The sequence below is a fragment of the Peromyscus leucopus genome, chromosome 6, assembly GCF_004664715.2.
Source record: "Peromyscus leucopus breed LL Stock chromosome 6, UCI_PerLeu_2.1, whole genome shotgun sequence".
Taxonomy (NCBI): Eukaryota; Metazoa; Chordata; class Mammalia; order Rodentia; family Cricetidae; genus Peromyscus; species Peromyscus leucopus.
This window is the reverse complement of record NC_051068.1, coordinates 85,888,290-85,898,247: the sequence shown is the minus strand read 5'-3', so window position 1 is coordinate 85,898,247 and position 9,958 is coordinate 85,888,290. Positions and strand designations below refer to the sequence as shown.

Here is a 9,958-nt window from a genome sequence, read left to right as displayed (position 1 = left end):
ACCATGTTTTGTGCATATCCCTGGGAGGCTTGCTTTTTCTGAAGGAAAAATAGGAGGAGTGGATGGGGTAGAGGAAAGGAGAGGGTAGGGAGGGCTAGGAATAGAGAAGGGAGAGAAAATTGTAGTATGGGTGTAATATATGAGAGAAGAATAAACAAACAAACAAATAAAAAATGTCTTCCATAGTGATTTTAAACTGTCGAGTTTTCAATGCTCACTCTTTATACTTGTGTAGAATTGAGATACCACAGTATATACAGACTCAGAAATAGGATTGGGGATTACTTTGGTTGCATCATTAGGCTTAATTTTATGCTGGGTATGGGAAAACAGGGTGTTAATAATCATGGCATGTGACAATAACCAGTGTTGTTATGGTAGTTTCTGATTGGTAATAAGAGTATATCTCCTGTGCTCGCTTCGGCAGCACATATACTAAAATTGGAACGATACAGAGAAGATTAGCATGGCCCCTGCGCAAGGATGACACGCAAATTCGTGAAGCGTTCCATATTTTTATAATCCTACACCAACATACACCACAGAAGGACAACACAACACAAACAAAAAAATAACAGGAATTAACAATCACTGGTCATTAATATCCATCAATATCAATGGTCTCAACTCACCTATAAAAAGACACAGGCTAACAGAATGGATAAGAAAACAGGACCCATCCATATGCTGCATACAAGAAACACACCTTAACTCCAAAGACAGACACTACCTCCGAGTAAAGGGCTGGGAAAAGGTTTTCCAAGCAAATGGACCTAAGAAACAAGCTGGTGTAGCTATCCTAATATCTAATAAAATAGACTTCAAACTAAAATCAATCAAAAGAGTTCAGGATGGACATTACATATTCATCACAGGAAAAATCCACCAAGATGAAGTCTCGATTCTAAACATTTATGCTCCAAATACAAAAGCACCCACATTCATAAAAGAAACACTACTAAAGTTTAAAACGCACATCAAACCCCACACATTAGTAGTGGGAGATTTTAACACACCACTCTCACCAAAAGATAGATCTACCAGACTGAAACTTAGCAAAGAAATAAAGGACCTAACAGATGTTATGACTCAAATGGACCTAATAGATATCTACAGAATATTCCATCCTAACACAAAAGAATATACCTTCTTCTCAGCACCCCATGGAACCTTCTCAAAAATTGACCACATGCTTGGACACAAAACAAATCTCAACAGATACAAAAAAAATTGGAATAACCTCCTGTATCTTATCAGACCACCATGCCTTAAAGTTAGAACTCAATAACAACAAAAATTATAGAAAACCCACAAACTCATGGAAACTGAATAATGCCCACCTGAAACATCAATGGGTCAAGGAAGGAATAAAAACAGAAATTAAAGAGTTCCTAGAATTCAATGAAAATGAAAGTACAACATACCCAAACTTATGGGACACTATGAAAGCAATGCTAAGAGGAAAATTCATAGCTCTAAATGCACATATAAAGAAGATGGAGCAATCCCATACCAATGAATTAACAGCACAACTGAAAGCTCTAGAACAAAAAGAAACAAACTCACCCAGGAGAAATAGACGCCAGGAAATAATCAAATTGAGGGCTGAAATCAACGAAATAGAAAACAAGAGAACAATACAAAAAATCAATGAAACAAAGAGTTGGTTCTTTGAAAAAATCAACAAGATAGACAAACCACTAGCCAAATTAACAAAAAGGCAAAGAGAGAGCACCCAAATTCACAAAATCAGAAATGAAAAGGGAGACATAACAACAGACAATGAGGAAATCCAGAGAATCATCAGATCATACTTCAAAAACCTGTACTCCACAAAAATGGAAAACCAGGAAGAAATGGACAATTTTCTGGATAAATACCACATACCAAAATTAAATCAAGACCAGATAAACCATTTAAATAGACCAGTAACCCCTAAGAAATAGAAACAGTCATCAAAAGTCTCCCAACCAAAAAAAGCCCAGGACCAAATGGTTTCAGTGCAGAATTCTACCAGACTTTCAAAGAAGAACTAATACCAATCCTCTTCAAAGTGTTCCACACAATAGAAACAGAAGGAACACTACCAAACTCTTTTTATGAGGCTACAATTACCCTGATACCCAAACCACACAAAGATGCAACAAAGAAAGAGAACTACAGACCAATCTCCCTCATGAACATTGATGCAAAAATACTCAACAAAATATTGGCAAACCGAATCCAAGAATACATCAAAACAATCATCCATCACGACCAAGTAGGATTCATCCCAGGGATGCAAGGATGGTTCAACATACGGAAATCAGTCAATGTAATACACCATATAAACAAACTGAAAGAAAAAAACCACATGATCATCTCCTTAGATGATGAAAAAGCCTTTGACAAAATCCAACACCCCTTCATGATAAAGGTCTTAGAAAGATTAGGAATACAAGGAACATTTCTAAACATAATAAAAGCAATTTATAGCAAGCCAACAGCAAACATCAAATTAAATGGAGAGAAACTCAAAGCGATACCACTAAATTCAGGAACAAGACAAGGCTGTCCACTCTCCCCATATTTATTCAATATAGTACTAGAAGTTCTAGCTAGAGCAATAAGACAACAAAAGGAGATCAAAGGGATACAAATTGGCAAGGAAGAAGTCAAACTTTCACTATTTGCAGATGATATGATAGTATACATAACTGACCCCAAAAACTCTACCAGGGAACTTCTACAGCTGATACACTCCTTCAGTAAAGTGGCAGGATACAAGATCAACTCAAAAAAATCAGTAGCCCTCCTATACACAAATGATAAAAGGGCTGAGAAAGAAGTCAGAGAAACATCACCCTTTACAATAGCCACAAATAATATAAAATACCTTGGGATAACACTAACTAAACAAGTGAAAGACCTTTTTGATAAGAACTTTAAATCTCTAAAGAAAGAAATTGAAGAAGATATCAGAAAATGGAAGGATCTCCCATGCTCATGGATAGGTAGGATTAACATAGTAAAAATGGCAATCTTACCAAAAGCAATCTACAGATTCAATGCAATCCCCATCAAAATCCCAACACAATTCTTCACAGACTTGGAAAGAAAAATACTCAACTTTATATGGAAAAACAAAAGACCCAGGATAGCTAAAAGAATCCTATACGATAAAGCAACCCTTGGAGGCATCACCATCCCGGACCTCAAACTCTACTATAAAGCTATAGTAATAAAAACAGCTTGGTACTGGTATAAAAACCGACATACGGACCAATGGAATCGAATTGAAGACCCTGACATTAATCCATGCACATATGAACACCTGGTTTTTGACAAAGGAGCCAAAACTATGCAATGGAACAAAGAAAGTATCTTCAACAAATGGTGCTGGCATAACTGGATGTCAATATGTAAAAGATTACAAATAGATCCATATCTGTCACCATGCACAAAACTCAAGTCCAAGTGGATCAAAGACCTAAACATAAATCCAGTTACACTAAACTTAATAGAAAAGAAAATAGGAAGCACTCTTGAACGCATTGGCACCGGAGACCATTTCCTAAATAAAACACCGACAGCACAGACCCTGAGCACAACAATTAATAAATGGGACCTCTCGAAACTGAGAAGCTTTTGCAGGGCAAAATACACAGTCAATAAGACAAAAAGACAGCCAACAGAATGGGAAAAGATCTTCACCAACCCCACATCTGACAGAGGATTGATCTCCACAATATATAAAGAACTCAAGAAACTAGACATCAAAGCACTGAACAGTCCAATTAAAAAATGGGCTAAAGAGCTAAACAGAGAATTCACAAAACAAGAACTACAAATGGCTGAAAGACATTTAAAGAAATGCTCAAGATCCTTAATCATCAGAGAAATGCAAATCAAAACGACTCTGAGATACCACCTTACACCTGTTAGAATGGCTACGATCAAAAACACCAATGACAACCAATGTTGGAGAGGATGTGGAGCAAAGGGAACACTCCTCCACTGTTGGTGGGAATGTAAACTTGTACAACCACTGTGGAAATCAGTATGGCGGTTTCTCAGAAAATTAGGAATCGAACTACCTCAAGACCCAGCCATCCCACTCTTGGGCATCTACCCAAGGAATGCTGATTTATACCATAAAGATACATGCTCAGCTATGTTCATAGCAGCACTATTTGTAATAGCCAGAACCTGGAAACTACCTAGATGCCCATCAACGGAAGAATGGATGAAAAAAATGTGGTACATATACACAATGGAGTACTACTCAGCAGAGAAAAACAATGAAAGCATGAAATTTGCAGGCAAATGGATGGAACTAGAAAAAATCATCCTGAGTGAGGTAACCCAAACCCAGAAAGACAGTTATGGTATGTACTCACTCATTGGTGGATTCTAGATATAAAATAAAGAACAATCAGACCACAACCCATAGAACCATAGAGGCTATATATATAGCATGGAGGTCCCTAGGACGACTGTGGCATATAATAAATTTCAGTTTTACTCAATTATCAAAAAAAAATAGCCAAATGAATGGAAACACATGAACTATGAACCAAACCCAGCTGGATCAGGCCCTCTGAATAGGTGAGACAGTTGATTGGCTTGATCAATTTGGGAGGCTTCTAGGCAGTGGGAACCAAATCCTGTGCTCATTGCATGAGTTGGCTGTCTGAAACCTGGAACTTATGCAGGGACACTTGGCTTAGTCTGGGAGGAAGGGATGGACCTCCCTGGACTGAGTCTACCAAGTTGATCACAGTCCTCGGGGGAGGACTTGTCCTGGAGGAGGTGGGAATGGAGGGTGGGCTGGAGGTAAGGGGAGGGCGTGGGAGGGGGGAGAATAGGGGAACCGATGGCTGATATGTAGAACTGAATGATATTGTAAAATAAAAAATATATATCACAAAAAAAGAGTATATCTCCTTAAGAAAATGCTTTTCAAGAGCATGTAGATGCTTTGTTTTCTCATTCATTGTTATGATAATGTCTTTCCTATGGTGTGGGGTGAATTTTTTTCTTATTTTATTCATTTCAGTATTTTGATAACTGCAGAAATAAAATGGCTATAGCCATATCTATGGGTTTTCAGTTGAAACTACTCAGAGGAACATTTTTTTTTATAAGAACTCCAAGGCAAGGTTTCATTTATTGTTAGTGATAGAATTAATTGTGTGGAAAATTAAAAACAATCTTTAATACCTACACCAGTGATTGATACTTAATCCTTCAGTTTTTATAAGTTGTCACAATCGAATTAAGGCTTAGCTGGCTTAAGCTTAATTTTCTTGAAGATATGATTCTTAAGCTTGTAATGTAAATATTTAGTTCCAACAGCTCTTTAACTGAACTTAAGACCCATACAATAAGAGGATACAAAGACTAGTATTGGAAACCTAGCCAGTGACTCAGGAATAGTGAGGTCAAGGACCTTGAGGAGAATCTACAACCAGCTATTTATTAACCAGAATAACCCGTAAATACAGCTAAATATTTGTCTTTATGTACACAGGTACGAATACTCTTCACCCCTCAAGAAATCTTCTTTTTGGGACAGATGGAAACTACTACAAAATAGTATAATCAATCAAAACCCATCAAAATGCAGAGTTGTAAGCCATAGTACCCAATGGATATATCTTCAAAGGACTCATACACCTGAGGTTCAGGGACATTGCAGAAGAGGAAGGGAAAAAGTATAAGAGACAGAGGATCAGGGGATTTCTTATGAGATTGTGTCTCCTAAAAAAATGTCAGAAGCTACACCTAAAGTCTTACCAACATGCTGCCTAGACATTAGTGAACAGAAATGACAGTAATAGACATGTCAGTGAGTACAAGGGAAAGCCCACTAAGACTCAGTCTTAAGCAAAATACTACACACAGTTAAGGAATGCTAAGAGTGGGAGAAATAGTCTTCTCTAGAGCTTCAGGGAAGATCACACTGATTGGTTATCCAATTTCAAATAGTCAGTCCTGAAAGCCTACATGACAACTACACAAGTAACATGATACAGACTAATCATATACGTGTAGGTGTGTGTGTGTGTGTGTATTTAACTATTAATAAAAAAAAGAGAATATGAATTTGAAAGAAAGCAAGGAGGAGTATATGGGGAGGTTGGGGGTAAGAAAGGGAGTGTAAAATTATGTAATTATAAATATCAAAAAAGGAAAGAAGATAATGGAAAAATAAAATTACACATTGTGTTTGTGTATGCACATAATGTACAATATTTTAAGATATTTCTATGGTAAATGTTTTCATTAAATATGACCTTACAACAGAAATGTAAAGAACAGGGAAGTAAGTTGAAAAGTTTTCTAATCTACACTCAAAGTTCATATCTTCTGTGCACCACTGATTCTATTCCAAAAACCCAACTCTGAATTTAACTAAACACATTTATAGTATATTTTGTATAAGTACATGCTAAGTGGAGTGAGGTGTTTCTTTTTTTTTTAATATCCATTTTGAAAAGAGGTTTAATTTTCTTATCATGAAAGCAGGATGCAGATACTCTTGACACATTTTTTTTTTCCGATCTATGCCACATATGTATGGATCAAGCAAGTGGTCAATGGATATAGGCTTAAGAGCATCTCTTTCCCCCACAGAAAAGGCATTGTAATCTACCAAACTTTTTCTACTCAGATACTTAAGGTGAATGACATCTACTCTTTCAAGAGTACTACTAATCCCTGATCAATTATTTTTATCATGCTCCAGATATAAACATTATTCCTATTGCTTGTTTCATCCTCCATCTTCTCCCACAATTTCTGTTTTGCTTACATTTGAAGGGGGCAGGGGAGGTGGTCTTCTCTCAGTTGTTTTTCACAGACATTTTAAAAGACTTGGCCAGGTCTCACAGCCAGAGTAATAATCAGAAAATTTAAAAGGTAAGAAGACAAACAAGGGTATCTGCCAGTATTGATGGCTGTCTACAGGTACTACATCCTGGTTATTGTTTGGGTAACTAAGATATACTGAGCAGCACATTGTACAATCTCCACCCACCCCATTTATTTGCCACAACTTCAGGATTGGAGCTCCAGTTTGTTTCAGGTATTTCAAATGACAAACCTCAAATATAATATAGGAAGAACAAGAAATCTTGAAAATGATACAAAAAGAAATTCTCAGCACAAATAAATAGTAGTCAATATTGATATCTGCGGGGTTTTAATGAAACATTGATATTATTACAATTAAATGCATGATAATTGAACAGAGGTGTTGTACTTGAATTCATTTGAATTCTTGTCTGAATACTATATTTAATCTGAGGTCACAAGTCAGTCAGGCATATAAATATTCATGGGCAGATGTAGGCTGTAAATCTGTGTGATGTGATGTGGAAGACAACATGATGTGAACAAAGATGTGGAGATAATGGATATTGACATATCCTGTGTTAAGTACATCAAAGATAATGAGTGATTTAGATTCAGTATTTCCTGCACTATGTGCGATTTTCTTATTAGTACCCTCTCTTTTATTATTACAAATTTAATGACATTATTTCATCTTAGTTAAATACATTAAATACTTATACTTTGTCATATACATGTGTGTCTTTTAAACATATAAAAATAATTCTAACATAATCCATAAAAAATTCTATCAATTGAGAAAATGATGTAAGAACTATATAGGAACCAGGAGAATGCTGGAAAAACTATGGACAAAGATGCAAGTATTTGAAAGAATGAAAAATAGTGTTACTCATTAGGCACTGTAAAAGACATTACAGAAACTAAAATACTAATGTTATATCTTCATATAACTCATGGTTTTTAATAAGTATAAATTACCCAGCTATCTCAAAATCATACACATACTCAGATTTAATCACTATTTATATGTGTGCTGTGTATTTCTAGGAAAGGTTTTTGAGAAATACGTAAGTTAATACTTGAAAATAAATTAATGTTGGGTGGATTACTGATCTCTGTCCTTGTTACAAAATGATAAAAGCTTGCATAAGCACTAAAGGATTAATTCACAGGATAGATTTAATCTGAGAACTAAAATAGTCAAAAGTCTTTGTCCAGAATTACTTGAAATTTCCAAGAAGAACTGTATTTTTCTAATTTTTTTCCATGTGTTAGAAAAGCTCCAAGATGAATGTACTCAGGATATTTAGGAGAAGGAAAAGAATAGTTTAAAAAAATGTCTAAAATATCTGCAACAAAGGAAACCATGACTGGGAAGCAATGCCTGACCTTTCCCTGTGGTGCCTGTGCCCCCGATGCTGCTCCTTGGCTGCCATTCTTCAGATCATTGCCAAGTGTCTCACTTAAAGTGGAGCAGGTCTAAATCAATGACACAGAAAATTTCTCCCATAAGTGAATTTTCTGGTCACTAAGCAGGTGACCTTTAAGACTAGTCTGCACAGTTGTTTTCTTCCATATACAGCACATATATGAAATCTGGAATTTAAAAGGCAAAGGAGAGATTTATCTACTAATGTTAAAAATAAAATGTATAAAAAAGCATTTTTCTTATTAGTCATATCTTCTTTTCAATGACCATATTTTAAATATAGTAAGTAGCATTTTATTATTCAAAAGATCTCTATTTTAGAACATTTTCTAGTTGTGTCCTCTCCTCCACCATGTATTTATTTATTCATTCATTCATTTATTTATTTATGATGGAGATAAGTTTATAGTTGAGGCATGCTAACCATGTATTAATTCTCAGCTATATGCTTAGCCTTGCTTTACTCTTATGTAGGATTTCTTATTTGACTTTTCATTTCCTTTTTTAAAAAAATGATATATTTTTATTCTCTCATATATGACATCCTAATTGCAGTTTCCCCTTCTTTCCTCTCTCCCTGTTCTCTCCCTTCTCCACTTTCCATCTCCTCACATACATGTCCCCTCTTTCTCCTCTCAGAAAAGAACAGACCTCTTAGGAACATCAACCAAGCATGGCACAACAAGTTCCAGTAAGACCAGATGCATACTATCATATCAAGGCTGGACTAGCCAACCCAGTAGGAAGAAAAAGGTCTCACAAGCAGGCAAAAGAGTCAGAGTCAGCACCTGCTTTCACTGTTAGGAATCCCACAAGAACACAAAGTGACTCAGCCATCACATACATGCAGGGATCTAGGTCAGACCCTTACAGGCTCCATGATCTCTTTGAGCCCCCATGAGTCCAGGTCAATTGTTTCTGTGACTCCTTTGGTTACTCTAAAACTTTCTCCTCTTCCTCCTTCTCCTCCCCAGAACTCCCTGAGCTCTGCCTAATGTTTTGTTTCAGGACTCAACATCTGTTCCCAGGATTACTGAATGAATTCTCTTTGGTTACTTTGATGGGAATTCTGCTAGGCTCTGGTCCCAGAACACTCTGCAGGCAGAACTATCTATAGGTTGTACCATGAATCTTTTTATTTTATTTTATTTTACAATACTATTCAGTTCTACATTACAGCCACAGATTCCCTTGTTCTCCCACTTCTTGCCCCCCTTCCCTTCCCCCCAGCCCACCCTCCATACCCACCTCCTCCAGAGCAAGGCCTCCCCTGAGGACTGAGATCGACCTGATAGACTCAGTCCAGGCAGGTCCAGTCCCCTCCTCCCAGATTGAGCCAAGCGTCCCTGCATAAGTCCCAGGATTCAAACAGCTAACTCATGCAATGAGCCCAGGACCTGGTAGCACTGCCTAGATGCCTCCCAAACAGATCAAGCCAATCAACTGTCTCACCTATTCAGAGGGCCTGATCCAGTTGGGGGCCCCTCAGCCTTTGGTTCATAGTTCATGTGTTTCCTTTCGTTTGGCTATTTGTCCCTGTGCTTTGTTCAACCTTGGTTTCAACAATTTTCGATCATATAAACCCTCCCCTTTCTCTCTAATTAGACTCCTGGCACTCCACCCGGGGCCTAGCCATGGATGTCTGCATCCAGATTCCTCATTCCTTGGATGGGTTTCTGGCACAACTAT

General features: G+C 37.0%; 1 non-coding gene across 1 annotated transcript; it reads left to right on the top strand.

Annotated features, from left to right (window-relative positions):
• Window positions 1-411: 411 nt before the first annotated feature.
• LOC114684921 lies at window positions 412-518 on the top strand. The gene has a single exon (XR_003733424.1). It is a non-coding gene; the product is annotated as a U6 spliceosomal RNA (small nuclear RNA).
• The last annotated feature ends 9,440 nt before the right edge of the window (window positions 519-9,958 follow it).